Here is a 15,881-nt window from a genome sequence, read left to right on the forward strand (position 1 = left end):
TACACTCCTGTGTGTCTTTCTGTAGTACTGTACACTATACACACTCCTGTGTGTCTCTGTGTAGTACTGTACACTATATATACACTCCTGCTTGTGTAGTACTGAACACTATATACACTTCTGTGTGTCTCTGTGTAGTACTGTACACTATATATACACTTCTGTGTCTCTGTGTAGTACTGTCCACTATATATACACTTCTGTGTGTCTCTGTGTAGTGTGGGGGCTACCGTCCCCCGCAATCACTGAATTGTCGGGGCCGCTGCTCACCGACTCCCCCGTTCCACTCACACCGCTACCCCCCGGCTGCTCCGTCAGGTCCAGACTAACGACCCCTAACGTCTCGCCCCCCTGTACCTCTGGGATGTAGACCGCGTTTGCATAGTTTAATTAGCGGCTCGTACGCTCCGCGCTTGCGATGCGTTACACTGTGCAAAGGCGGGGTGGGGCTGTAAGCGCGCTCACCAGTAAATCTCCGTCCCGCCCGTAAACAAACAGGCGCGGCGCGTGTTTCCCTCCCACCCGCGCTCCACGTGTGCCGACAATAACAAACACGCCCCTACCCTCTGCCCGTAAACAGACCAATCGCACACGAAGGGGTTGGAGCCGGGGGACGGGCGGGCTTTCTGCCGTGCGGGCGCCGCTGATTGGGGACGCTCGCTTGGCTCTGAGTTAAAGGTCCCGCTCATCAAACAGTCGCGCGAATACGCGCGACTGTTTGATGATCTCGCGACCAGACCCGTGTGCGGGTGCGTGACCGTGGCACCGCCACCCAGGTACGCGATCGCTAAGCACTATGGTGGGCAATCGTGCGGGCACGTAAACACCACCCGCTTCGTCTCGAGGTGCACAGCCGCGCATACACGTAGACACCCAGCGCACACTGCCCTCCACTTCACGCTCCCAAAAGACCACGCAACACAGTTGTTTTTCCCCCCACTAGCGAATTTTATTTACCTGTGATGGTACGGTCAGTGGACGCTAACCTATCCCTCGGAGGTCTACGAGTCGATTTCCCCTACCGCTCGCCCCGCTCTCTATCCTGGATGTAAAACGGCTGAACTTACGCCTCTCTCACTCGTACTTACTTCTCCCCGATGTACTGACCGCTGTGAGGGAATGAGGCGACGAGCCTGCCGATGCTGGAGTACGTCTCACGGACGTCTCGGATGGCTGACTCTCCTGCTCCCGGGACCGCGATGATCTTGAACCAGAAGAACCCCCTTGCTACCCCGATCCCCCCCCCCCCCCCTTTTTATCCTACCTACAACAAAGGAATATTTGCTCTTTCCGACCCTTGGGCTCCCGTCCAATCAGGGGCTCGGATTCTCCCGCCCTTTCGATGTCCGGATCCCAGCTCAGATGACGTCGCCGCAGTGATCTCACCGACGTCCGCTCTCTGTTCTCCCGCTACCAGTCCACTGACCCGTGCATGTGTGAGGCTCCACTCGCGGTGGTTCGATGGCCCTTGCCGCGACCATGCAACTTTAATATCAGGTCGCTGATATTATATATACACTCCTGTGTGTCTCTGTGTAGTACTGTACACTATATATACACTTCTGTGTGTCTCTGTGTAGTACTGTACACTATATATACACTTCTGTGTGTGTAGTACTGTACACTATATACACTTCTGTGTGTCTCTGTGTAGTACTGTACACTATATATACACTCCTGTGTGTCTTTCTGTAGTACTGTACACTATATACACACTCCTGTGTGTCTCTGTGTAGTACTGTACACTATATATACACTCCTGTGTGTCTCTCTGTAGTACTGTACACTATATACACTCCTGTGTGTGTAGTACTGTACACTATATATACACTTCTGTGTGTGTAGTACTGTACACTATATATACACTTCTGTGTGTGTAGTACTGTACACTATATACACTTCTGTGTGTCTCTGTGTAGTACTGCACACTATATATACACTTCTGTTTGTGTAGTACTGAACACTATATACACTTCTGTGTGTCTCTGTGTAGTACTGTACACTATATATACACTTCTGTGTGTCTCTGTGTAGTACTGTACACTATATATACACTTATGTGTGTCTCTGTGTAGTGTGGGGGCTACCGTCCCCCGCCATCACTGAATTGTCGGGGCCGCTGCTCACCGACTCCCCCGTTCCACTCACACCGCTACCCCCCGGCTGCTCCGTCAGGTCCAGACTAACGACCCCTAACGTCTCGCACCCCTGGAAAGTTTATGCAATTTACGAAATGCCCTGGAACAATAGTGTGCGGCAGTGTCTGTTTGCCTAATAGATGCACATCAATTGGCTAATGGGCTTGAATTGATTTGTGGGCAAGATTCCATCATCAAAAGAAATAAATCTCAACACAATAGTATTCCTGTGAGTGTGTAGAGTCGTAACATAGATGTTCATAAATGTTAGTTTCCTCAATAGATTCATTGGTACAGTAAGGCAATTAATGAAACGAATGACCAATATACTTCTAAACGACCGTATTCATGCAGCTCAATGGACCCAAGAATGTTTTTCACGATCAGCTATTAGTTAACGCACCACATTGGGATTGCCATTTTCGAAACACAAGGAGAACTTTGGAGTAATCTTATTAGTCCCGATATGTGCGTTATGTGTGTGTGGGTGTATTTTCTTCTTAAGCAGACGTCAAGGCGCCTTGGCGTCTGGTTGTTCCGAAAATGCCTTGGTTCCCTGCTGGGCAATGAGTCGTGTGTGTGGGCGTGTCATACACATGGCGCTCTCTATCTCTTGGCGGCAACTGCAGGCCTCTCTGCTGCTGGATGACCGCTGAGTCGGCATGACGCTCGTCCCTGACGGTGCCCGATTGTGCTCGAAGCTCGTCTGCTGTTCGCCAGCTCCGACACACTTCCTCTCAAAGTGAGTATATTTTAAATCGGTAAAATATTGTGTGCATTCATTATCGTTTTATTATTACAACAAAGTAAAACACAAATGTCTTAAAAGTGATGACAAAGATGAGGAGTGGAGATGTCTAGTTTTGCAGGGGTTTGAGGTTCAATTTCAGTGGCCACCCCAGTTAATACCGCGGATGTAAAAGTCATCTGAGCAATATAGATTGTGGAGAAGCGACTTTTCCACCAATTGAAAAGCTCAACGAAGTGGCTTATTTCGTGGAAATGTAGATAAGCCAAATACTCTAAACTTGTGATGTTGATGTGGAGGGAAAAAAAACGGAAGACCTGGAGAAAAATCCATGCGACCACTGAGACAGACGTGGAAACTCCAAACATACAGGTGTCATGGTCGGGATCGAACCCAAATCCTTCTGCATACAAGGCGAGGGAGCAACATTTCACAACTGCGGCGCCAATTAAGATTGGACCTTGTGTATGTATACTCTTTGGTTTTTTCGGTAAAGTCACGTAGGTCGAAAAAGAAAACAAAATAAAAAAAATTCTCACGACGTTCGGATCGCAACACAAGCAATCGTCCTCAGGCGGAAAAAATAATCCAGAGTGGAACTGCTGATAGCGCGAGAGAGCTGTTACAACAAGTGGTTATATATGTGGCGATGGGCAAGCAAGCTGGGTCTGAGATGGAAAGCAATTCCATCCACGGACGCAAGCAAGTCAGTTGTGTTAATGGGGGAGATTTATTCTGCCTGAGGACGACCGTTTGTGTTGCGATCGAAACGTCGTGATATATTCTTCTTTGGTTCTTTCGGTAAAGTCACGTAGAATGAGAATAAAATAATAAATTGATAAAATAAAATAACACAATAATATTCTCACGACGTTTCGGCCACAACACAAGCGGCCTTCATCAGGTGAAGGGAGCGAGACTGTCTGGTAGGACATAGCACTTCTTTGGCATGAAGTGCTATGAAATTGGGATTTCATTCCAGTGTATTATTTTCCTACTGCCAAAATTATTTCAGTACGATTTATTTACTTAATATGAAACAACTTTCCATGAATAATGAAAAAATAAAATAAGGTACATATAGTAATAAAAAATACATTTACAATTGTAAATGTTGTACATTTAGGCTCCTACATAGCCCGCAACATTTACAATTAATGACACATTGTAAATTGTTAATGTTGGATGATAAAGGTTGACAATGATGGTGAATGGTGAAACGTTTAAACTAAACTATTGCATTTGCTATGGAACACCTTCCAAGCTATTCGCTACTTTTCAGAAGCAAACTGTTGACTAATGATAGCTGAACGTAGAAGCTTATCACGTTGAAATTCATAGCAGCCAAATAATCTAAACGCAAATTTGTAAATGTGTAAGGGTAACGTGAACAGCAAGAGAAGGTAGTTTCAATGGGAATGGAGCAGGCTTAATCGATAGTGGTGGTGAGTTTGACGACACATTTATATTCAAGAGATCTAACCCAAAAACCTCTATTATGGAAAACATTGGTCACGAAAGCTGACATGTTAAACGGAATAAAAACAAACATTTGAATCGAGTGTAAAATAAGTGTGCCCATTGATTTAATGATTATCAAATTAAATTTGCAATGCAGAGGTTTCGTTGATCAAATCTAGCGTACATTAGTGTAAATGTTTTTTTCACCTAAACGAAATAATTATTGTGCAGTCGTGCTTGTGATGTCACAGGGGATTTTCTAACCACGTGTCATGACAGGAAACCTGTAACAATGCGTCACGGCCGGAACTGATGACGTCACCACTGGGAGTGCTATAAGAACGCACGCTCGCACTTGGCACTCACACACGGACTTTGACAACACAAGTGGCAAGATGCTGATGCTACTGCTGCTGCTGTTGCAGTTCTGCATCAAATTTGTCCGGTTCCTCTTCTCCCTCTTCGTGGGCAACATATGCAAAGCTTCACATCTCATCCCCAAGCCACCATGCCCGAACCCTGGCACGGATTCACTGGCATGGACTTTGGTATTGCTCATGATTGGGTTGATGGTCATGACGGTTTTCATTCAGGTCATGAAGCGGCGTCATTGGAAACATGGTAAGTAGAAACATGCGGTGTGGGTGTATGGATCTTGATGTGAGGTTGTGAATCTCGATATATATCTGTCTGAAAGTGCGTGTGTATGTATTTGTGTGGGAGTGCGTGAAGTTTCGTGCTTTTATTTTTTCATCACGTTTCCTTCGTTGATTAAAAATAAATTTGTAATAAGCGGAGTTGAAAAAAATTGAGCATAGCTGTAAACACATCTCATCATGTGCTGGCAACGTTACCCATTACATGCTTTAATTGTAAAGTTATCTTCTATATTACCCGCTGATAACTCAAGACACTTCAAATTTCAAATTTTATCGAGGGTAACTTTTCCACTGGTCTGTAAACAGACGTGGAGATATGTCAAATACAATACAGTTGCAAATAAAGTTATCACTACATTGCAGAGAAAGTACATTTTCTATTTCAGTCCCTTTCCTAATGATGATCCCTGTTTCACACTTTTCAGCCTTGTTAACGTTTGAAGTGCAAAACGCGATGCTTCGACAGCAGAACGAGAATCTGGGGCGGAGAAGATCGAAGCTGCACGAGGAAAACACGACGCTACGTGCAGGGATGGAGGTGACTCGTCAGGAGTTCGTGGCGATGCAAGCGGAGACGATGCTACAAGAGCGAGCGATGTGGCAACATGGGATGCTGCGTCAAGGAAATGAGAGGCTGCATTTGGAGAACGTGACGCTGCTTCGAAAGAAGGAGACCCTCCTTCAGGAGATTGAGACGCTTCGTCTTGCCACTGCCGCCGCCACCGCCGTTACCAATGCCACCCCCGCCAACACCGACACCAATGCCAAGGAAATCACCGCCACTGCCACCAGCACCGCTATCAATGCCACCAACATTACCGCCATGGCCAAGAAGAAAAAATCCAAATTTTCTTGGTTCAAAAAACATTTTCATTAATTTATGATGGGGGCAATTTTGGGAATAATTTAGTTTTTAAATTACCCATTTAAAAAGTCACACACACTTACACACAAAAACATCGACAACCTTCAGCATAAAATACCCATACAGGTGCTTTGTTTTCGTGGGGCCGTGTGATGGTTGAGGCCCCACCACTGAGTGAAACTCTTCAGGTTCATCCGACTGGGCATCTGCTCTCATTACGAGACACAGAGAGATACGGATATAGACATGGAGACAGTCAAGGAGACACACGGACACGGAGATGAAGACAAAGGTCTCCCTATAGCCTTGTTGTATATATTGTTTTGAAAAATAATAATAATAATAAAAAATACATTCTAAAATTTTAATTTTATCAAAATAAAATAGTTATTGAAGTATGCAAATATATTCAAATTATATAAATTAGGCTCGGCTTCGTTGTCTTGGGTGTATTACCAATACAATGATTTTCGCTTTAACTTTTACTGATAATGTTTTAGTGTTATTACGTCCGGTCTCAGAATTCAGAGCTCGCCACAGGATACAGTTCTTATAATTAAGATAATTACGCATGAACTGAGGAAGGAACCACTCAGACTCTTCTGTGTTAAGAAACTTTAATATCTAAAAACACTCTAATTTCCGAACACACTTAATGATCGAAATTGCCACCACAGTACTCCTGTATATGTCCTACTCATCGATCAATACAATTAACCCTCAATGGTTGCGTTGTTTAAACTGAGCAATAGAACAATAGGCTAACTCCTCACAGTAGCACGTCAATACACGACGATAGAAAAAGTCCTTAAAAATGACGGAACTGTGCTCAAGAAACATGTGGCCAATGGCAAAAGTGGACATCAATGAAATAATTTGAAAGATTAAGCAATTAACAGAATGTCTCTAAACAATAGTGTATGTTCGGCTGTGTAGGTTTGCCTAACAGATGCTTATCAATTGGCTAATGGCACATCAATTAATTCGCCGGCAATATTCTGTGATCAAAATAAATATCTCAAAACAATGGTATTCATGTGAGTGTGTAGATTCATAACATAGATTATTATAAATGTTTAGTGTGTCATCAACGAAGTCATTGGTAAGGTTACGCGATGAAGGAAATGAATGACTAAAATAATTTGAAATGACCCTATTCATGCAACTCAAGCGACAGAACAATGTTTGCACGATCAGCTAATAGTTAACACACCACCTTGAGATGGAAACCCTTTTAGAAACTTGGAACAATCTTATTCGTACCGATATGCGCGCAGTGTGTGTGTGGGAGGGCAGTCACCACGAGGTCCAATAATTATAGCGGACAGTATAGTTTGAGTTGTCCACCTACTATTACTGCTAACTGTGGTTCTTACGAATCAGTGGCTTCCGCGGTTCAGCATTCCTTGTACGGAAAATACCTCAAGTCCTCAGCAGGGGCGCCTGGTCGGGGTGTGTATGTGCATCGAACACACGGCGCTTTTGGCTGCACGCTTGCTCACACTGGCGCCCGTGCCTGTGCTGGCAGGGATGATGGATCTGACTCCGTCTGCATCGATGTGCGCGATAGTCCCATCACAAGATAGCGCTCAGAGATCGTCCACTGGGCTGGAGCGCGTCACTCCACACCCCCCCCCCCCCCCCTTGGCACCAGACACTGTTGATCCTTGAGCTTGACCTTTGCTCTCGGGTCAACCAGAGTGCCATGGCCTTTAGTAACCTCATTCCTATGGCCGGAACTCCAACACCCTGTACTGTAGGGCTGACACTACACGCCAAGCGTGGTGCTATCTAGCGCTATCAATAAGCACTCAACGGGCACCTCTAGGGCCAGTACAACACCCACTCCAATGTGGTGTCCGCGATGTCACTACATTAACCCCCCCCCCCCCCCTAAGTAGCACTCAGGCATCCCCCCTCAACAAATGAACCAAACACCTTAGCGTACCTCAACAAATAAATACCACAACCCTTTCTATACAATATGTACAACTACATACAGAATAAACAGTAACTAACGGGCAAAGGGGATGTAAGAACAGAACGACAATAGGCAAAAACAGAGGAAGAGAGAGAAGGGAACACAGAGAAAAAAAAAACGCAGAAACACGCATAACCTCGGGACCCCTTCCAGCACCAGCATCTACCACCCTCACCATGTAACAACACCCGCAATCACAATAAAGGCCAGGCCTGCCGAGTGTGACAACCGACTGATGGTGTGGGAGCGTGTTTGTATGGGGATCACGAAAAGCGAGAGTCTTTGATCGAGTCCTTGTGGCCAGGCCCCGAGGGGAGGTGGGCTTACTCTGCCTGGGGGTCCCTGGGGGAATTTGAAAATATCCCATCGAAGTCATAGTCCTGTGCAAGCGCTCTACCATTCCATCCGTTTGTGGAAGGTGTGGTGATGTACGTACTTTCTTTGTTCCCAATAATTCACACACCTCCCACAGCAATTTCGAAGAAAAAGTCTTACCCTGATCAGTCAGAAGATGCTCAGGGGCCCCCTTGTTCATCACATAGACATCGAGGATGCCTCGGTGATGGCTGCCACTGACTGGTTGGGAAGCGGCCAGGCTATTGGCCAGCGTGAAAAATATTCGACGCCCACTAGTAAATACTTATTGCAACGAGGGAAATGGACCAAGGATATCAAGAGCGACCAGCTCATTTATGCGGGAGACCTGAATGGATTTCAACCGTGGACAACAGGGTTTAGACGCGGGTTTCCGCTGCGTGCACTGCACACACCCCTTCAATAAATTAGCGACATCTTCCGCCATGCCATGCTAGAAGAAGTCGAGCTTAAGTGTGGCGAGTATCTAATGCACACCAAGGTGCAACAGTGGCTCGTGCACCGCCCAGATGACTTCACCCCGTAAGGCAGTAGGCACGACAATGTTGTAACGGCAATGCATGAGCAATCTGCCTCTGAGGATGACAGAGGCTACACCCCGTCGATCCCCACCCCAATCCGCCTCCTTCACATGGCGCCGTAACTTGAACAGGGCTGCGCCCTCATGCTCGAGGCGCCCCCATTCAGCATGGTCCAAGACAATGACAGCGTCACGCGCCACATGACTCTCGGCTTCCTCAGAGGTTTCAACCTCGACTGATGCCACAAGGGGAGGGGGCGAGTCCTTGGTAGGCGTCTTACAGTGCCACGAGCCCGAGTAAAACGTGCACCCATCGTTCGTGTGTCGGGTACCTTTGCGATCAAAAACAGTAAAGGAATAGACCTGGAGGACTGCCAACCAACTTGAAAGTTGGCCAGACGGCTGCTCAATAGGCAGTGCACACTATAGCACTGCATGGTCAGACTGCAACTCAAAGCGTCTGACATAAAGATAGGGACAACCGCCAGCCGTACGTGTTCTTTTTACATAGGGCTCAGTCGATAGGGGTGCTGCCCGATGGGAGCAGCATCGCCCGTATCAATGTGGTGACTCAAAAGCGTAGTATGGACGATGTCAAATTTGCCCTTGCTAAATACATCGGAGAATTCACACAAAATCTCCGTCAACTACCCCATCTGGGACTCGGGCAATTCCGAATTTTCAGAACAAAGTGTACCCATACACTTTTCATCAAAAAACTGTTGCGACTTCATATTCGACAACGACCCCCACACCACCAACAATGTTTCCCTCGTGATGCATGGGTGATGCGTAGTCTAGCACGGTGCCCTCCTGAATGACAGATGTATCCAACCCTGCATTCAGGACTTGAATGAACGGTTCCTGGTCATTAGATACCTGAGTCTGGGCCCCCACCAACGTCATCCCACGAATGGCTTTGTTTGAGGGTCCTAGGAGGATTCCTCCCACAGTCGCCTCCTGATCAAGCGGCTTGCATAATTGAAAGGGAACAAATATTTGCACGCCAGGGGGAATCTTTACGGTCTTGCTTGCAAGCGCTTGCACAGTAGTATTGGCCATGCACATTCGAGTGGGAGAAGGCAAAAAGGCCATTCAATGGTCCAATGGTAACTCAAGGCAACCCTGACTGATCAAAATTTTCAGGAGCATCTTCCCCAAGACGTCAGTCCCGAGCAAGCAAGAAACAGCAAGGGACGTTGATACAAGAACTGGTCCCGTCAAATTTGACATCTCCAATACACACCTCCGCTGTTATTTTCCCAGTAGTGCCCAATGAACCGCCGTTTGCGGCAAAGCAGCGAAACTCCACAGGACATAGTGTACGACATTTAGGGGGCAGAATGTAAAAAATCAACTCGGATATAATAGTCACGGACGCATGTTGTATATGTGATGCCGCCGCCACGGAGCCGATCGGCGGGTGGCCCACCTGCGATCTCGCCGCTCCGAGCGGCGAGGCCGACATTGCCCCACCCCACCACCTCCCCACCCCCCCCCCCCACCGGAACACACACGCACGCACTCGCCCCCACCATTAGAGCGCGTGGGGAGACACCCTGGCCGACAGGTTTTCACCCAGAAGCCCTCGTAAAGGGATAATCTTCACGGTTTCCTGCAGCCAGGGAATTGGACGGTCTCCCCCGACGCTAACACCCACCGCGGCGCCGTGACTTTGGTTGTAATTACATGGTCACGACGGGGCTGCCGAGCCACCGCGGGTAGACAGCACACACAACACACACGGGTCAGCAGGCAGGTAGGAGGGCAGAGCCACGAGCGGCGGGAAAGCAGGGTCGCCCTCTGGCTGGAGGGTCGCTGAGCAGGTAAATTTAGATGCGGACGTCGCTGAAAGCAACGGCCCGGGGGATGCTGGGATACAGATGGGCCTACCGATTGGCGGGTGATCCCAGCGAGCTGATTGGCCCGCGAGTCGGCACCAGGTAGCCCCTTTGATGTAGAAAGAATAAAGCGGGTCAGGGCGAAGGAAAAAGGGTCTCTGGCTACTCGAGTCAACCCCAGGCCCGTCAACTCCCGAGTCCAGCCGCGCGAACGTCCGTGGGACGTATCGACGCGCCGCGAGGACCAGACAGCAGTGACGACGAACCGTGAGTAAGAGAGAGAGAGAGGGAGTTGGGACTTAGCTTAAGAGCAAAACCGGAGAGGGTAAAGGGGAGAAGGACAGGTAGAGTGTAGTGCCGACTATCGAGAGATAGATCGGTCCTGCCCCGCTGATCCCGACTGACTCGGTTAAATAAGGGCTCGCCGACGCGGTGGAATAAATCGTCGGCGGTTACATAACGGACTGGTGTGGTTTTTTTTGTGGAAGCGTGGGTGCGCTTGCTGTCGCGGTGGTCGTTACATAACAGACTGGTGTGGTTATTGCGGAAGCGTGGGTGCGCTTGCTGTCGCGGTGGTCGTTACATAACAGACTGGTGTGGTGGTTTTTGCGAGGGTGTGGAAAGAGAGTGGAAGCGTGGGTTCGCTTGCTGTTCTCGGTGGTCGCCGCGTGTGTGGAGCGGCGCCGCGTGGATTGTGTGCGCTACGAACGGTCGGCTGCGGACTCCTGCGTTGCGAGCGGATACCCGTCTCGCACGCATGCCCATCGCATAGCCCTTTAAACCCGTTTAAACCAACCCCCCCAAGCGTCGGAGTGAGCACGAACGACGTCGCTTACCCTCCGACCTCTGACCCCCTGTTACCCGCGTGTGATTGGTGCGTGGGACTGCGCGGGCGGGGAGCGTCGCGTTTGGGTGCCGGCGAAGCGCTAGCGGGTCCCAGGGAGGTCGAGGGTGATGCCCCACCGGCAGGAGACCCGGACTCGGGGGGGGACGGCACAGGGGGGGGAACAGGAGCGCGACGACCTTTCCCCGCCAGGGGAGGAGTGCGGCGGCGGCAGCTCCCACACTAGTGGAGAGTCTGGGAGCGTCGGTACTTCGCGGACAGGGTCGCAGGCAGGGGAGATCCCGGGGGCCGGCGACCCTAACAATATGGTGTCAGAAGCGGTACGAATCCCCGCGTTACCCCACGCGAAAATAAGGCATATATTCACTGGCCGGGGTACACCTTCGTGGAGAGCATTTGCCCGCAACGTCCTAGGGGCTAAGGAAATTAATGGGTGGACGGACGCGCAGACGCTACGTCAACTTAATATGAATCTGGATGGGCGGGCAGCCGATTTTGTGGAAGCCCTACCCGCAAGCGCGCAGACACAGCTAGAGGAGCTGATGCGCCGACTTGATCTGCGCTTCGGTACGCGCGATGAGGAGGCAAAAGCGGCCTTAGAGGCACGCCGTCGCCAACCCGGCGAGGACCTGCGCGATTATGCCGAGGATGTGCGTGAGCTAACAAAGATCGCACGCCCGAGGCACACCATGGAAGCGATTGAGGAGCTGGCCACAGAGAAAATCCAGCGATACTTAATGCGCACGGCGTGGTGGCAGCCAGACGTGAACTGTACGCGCCTCTCCTTTGATGCCCTTGTCGAGCGCGCGCGCAAATGTGAAAGAATTTCTAGCGAACGCGCACAGCTCCGAGGACTGGGACGGGAGCGCACCATCGCAAGTCTGTCCACCGAGGAGGAAGAGGAGGAACAGGAGCTCACCAGGATGGTAGGGGGTCGGGAAAGGGGGCCTCCAGTATCCCGCGAGACCACCCCGGGATGGGTAGCGGGGATACAGGCGGGCATCGGGGGGATCGACAACAAAGTAACCCAAGTGGACAACAACGTAACCCAAGTACGGGCACATGTGACTACGCTGCAGACTACGGTAGAGACGATTCAGACCGAGTTGGGAGGGCTAGCTGGGAGGGTAGCCCGACTAGAAGCAGAGTCTGGGCAGCGGCGCACGGGGGGGAGAGGGAGCGGGCAGGGTGCCCACTATGGAGCCGCCACCCCCCCCCGGGCGTGTTATATGTGCGGCCGTCAGGGGCACCTCATGAGAGACTGCCCACAGATCGCCCGCGCTAGATATACCGAAGGGTTAAACGCCAACGCCCCCTAGAGAGTGGACCACCTAGGGGTGCAATCACCGAGGTCCCGAAACAAAACGACGATAATAATAATGGTAAGCAAGTGACACCCACACAGGTCACGGCCACAACACCCAAGGACGCGGTGAGGACGGGCGACTGGCTACGGGAGCTGGTGGCAGGAATCACGGGGGCCACGTCACTGGTGGAAGGACAGGTGAACGGGCAGCGCACCCGGATCCTACTGGACACGGGGGCCGTGGCCTCACTCGTGAGCGCCGCGCACTGCAGCGTGCTCGGGGTTGACGTGAGCCGCCTGCCGGCCCCGGATTGCGCGCTGCACACAGCGAGCGGAGCCGGGATGGGGTTGCTGGGAAGGATCTCCCTCGAGGTCCGTCTCGGAAACCAGGTGTGCACTCAGGAGTTCTACGTCTCGAGTGTGCTGTGCCATGAGTGTATCGCAGGTACCGACCTCCTGGAAAAGCTGGGGCTCAACGTGCAGCCCCGACAGCGGTGCGCCACCGTGGAAGGCAGCGGGGAACGGATTCCATTCCTGGGACGGGAGCCGAATCGCCCCCGCTTCACACCTGTGGCCGCTACCCTGACGACGGCCGTCACCATCGGGCCGCTCGCCGAGATGCTGGTACCTGTGGCGACACCCTCCACCGACCCCGCGCACCGACCATCGGGGGAGGTAATGCTAACTCCTCACCCGGAGTTGGCAAAACGATACGGGGTTGTGGGGTCAGCCACGTTGGTAAACGCCGATGGGGGCCGATTGTTCATGCGTGTGTTTAACCCCCACGGCACCCCAGCAATACTACGACGGCGCACCACAGTAGCCACCGTGCACCCCCTACACGCGCGCCACTCCAGCGACTCGGTATTCGCACTCTGGGCGGAGGACCCCGGTCGCCCCGAGGACCAACAAGACCTGGCCTGGCGAGTCGGCCCGACTCCCCACGCCGAGGTCGTCCCCCTTCTTGACGCGGTACACGTACCTTGGGCAGATTTACCCAAGGGAGAGGCCGATCAGCTACGCGGGTTACTGCGGGAGTACGCCGACGTGTTCAGCGAACACGATTCAGACGTGGGTCGCACAGATCTCGTTAAGCACCAAATCGACACCGGGGCCGCCCGACCCATAAAACTCCCCGCGTACCGCGTGGGCGCACCCGAACGCGCCCAGATCAAAGAGGCGGTCAGGGACATGCTCCGCGATAACATAATTCAGCCCTCGGCGAGCCCCTGGTCTGCCCCGGTGGTGCTAGTAACAAAAAAGGACGGGTCAACCCGGTTTTGCGTCGATTACCGCAAACTAAACGCAGTCACCCTCGGCGACGCCTTCCCCATACCGCGCATCGACGACACCTTTGACAGCCTCGCCGGAGCGCGGTATTTTTCCACCCTCGATCTCGCGTCCGGGTACTGGCAGGTGGAAATGACGGAGGAGGATCGGCCAAAAACCGCATTCACCACCCCGATGGGGCTATTCGAGTTTCGAGTACTCCCGTTCGGGCTCACCAACGCGCCCGCGACGTTCCAGCGGCTGATGGAGTTGGTGATGCGGGGCTTGCAGTGGGAGCAATGCCTGATTTACCTGGATGATGTGATCGTGTTCAGTAGATCTCTGTCTGAGCACTGGTCCAGGTTACGGGAGGTGTTCCAGCGACTGCGAGCGGCTCATCTCAAGCTCAAGCCGCGTAAGTGTTACATCGCACAGCGCGAGGTGGGGTACCTCGGACATCGCGTCAGCGAGGCGGGGGTGCGCACCGATCCGGACAAGGTACGCGCCGTAGTGGATTGGCCACAGCCAAGAAACCTGTCGGAGATAAGGTCATTCTTGGGGCTCGCCACCTATTACCGTCGATTTGTAAAGGGATTCAGCGAGATTGCACGCCCCCTCACCCAACTCACTTCCCCCAAGAACCCCTATCAGTGGACGGAGGCCTGCCAGACGGCCTTCACCACCCTCAAAGACCACCTCACACACACCCCCACACTGGCTTTCCCCGATTTTACCACCGACTTTATTTTGGACACCGACGCCTGCAGCAGCGGGCTGGGTGCGGTGTTGTCGCAGGTGCAGGAAGGGGTGGAACGGGTGATTGCGTACGCCAGCCGGACCCTGAGCGGGGCCGAGCTGAACTACTGTGTGACCCGTCAGGAATTGTACGCTGTGATCTTCGCGTGTAAACAGTTTCGGCCGTATTTATACGGCAGGAAATGTCGAGTGCGCACGGACCATTATGCTCTGCAGTTCCTCCTCACCTTCAAGGAACCGCGGGGGCAGATGGCCCGATGGCTGGCGCAGCTGCAGGAGTACAACCTGCAGATCGAATACCGGGCGGGGCGGACGCATGCAAACGCGGACGCATTATCACGGCGACCCGCGGTGTGTGCCGAGACGAGGGCGGAGGAGGCCTGCCCGTGCTTCACGGGGGGACGTTGCCGACAGGCAACGGACCCCCGGGAACCCGCTGAACCTAACCCCCCCCCGGCGAGAGAGAGTGCGGTATGCGCCACAGAGACCCCCACAGGTGGAGGCGCGGACCCAGTCGGCCGCCCGGCGAGCGCAGGGCCCACGACTCGGGACCCCGTGGACCACCCCGCCCCGATCGGACGGATCCAGGAGGACGTCGGCTGCGCCTTCCCGGGCCTGAGCGACGAGCAGCTGAGGCAGACCCAGCAGCGGGATCCGGATCTGGCGGCGGTGGAAGCGGCCCTGCGGGAGGGGAAAAGCACCCTACCAGGGCCCTGGAGCGGTTTGTATGCCCGGTTGTGTGTGCAGAACGGGGTGGTACGGGAGTTAACCGAGGCCGGCCAGCCGGGGTGCATCTGTGTTCCCGCCCAGGTGCGACCCCAGCTGCTACGGCTGGTACACGACCACCCGCTCGGGGGCCATGACGGGGAACGGCGCACTCGGGAGACTCTACGTCGCCAGTATCTCTGGCCCAAATTGACGCAAGATGTGGCCGCCTGGGTACAGGGCTGCCGCGCTTGTCAGCAGTGCGGGCCGAAACCGGCACGATACCAAGTACCCCTAAGGCCGTTCCGCGTCAGTCGGACTAACCAGCTGGTCGGCATCGATCTCCAGGGGCCATTCCCACGATCCCACCGGGGCAACCGCTATATCCTCGTAGCGGTGGAATACTTCACCCG

General features: G+C 52.3%; 1 long non-coding RNA gene across 1 annotated transcript; it reads left to right on the forward strand.

The window, feature by feature from the left end:
• Positions 1–1,472: 1,472 nt before the first annotated feature.
• LOC142906592 (uncharacterized) lies at positions 1,473–6,903 on the forward strand. The gene is made up of 2 exons (XR_012930386.1): positions 1,473–2,880; positions 4,627–6,903. It is a non-coding gene; the product is annotated as an uncharacterized LOC142906592 (long non-coding RNA).
• Positions 6,904–15,881: the final 8,978 nt, after the last annotated feature.

Source organism: Petromyzon marinus, chromosome 68 (genome assembly GCF_048934315.1).
Source record: "Petromyzon marinus isolate PM22_M1 ecotype Great Lakes invasive population chromosome 68, UKy_Petmar_22M1.pri1.0, whole genome shotgun sequence".
Taxonomy (NCBI): domain Eukaryota; kingdom Metazoa; phylum Chordata; class Hyperoartia; order Petromyzontiformes; family Petromyzontidae; genus Petromyzon; species Petromyzon marinus.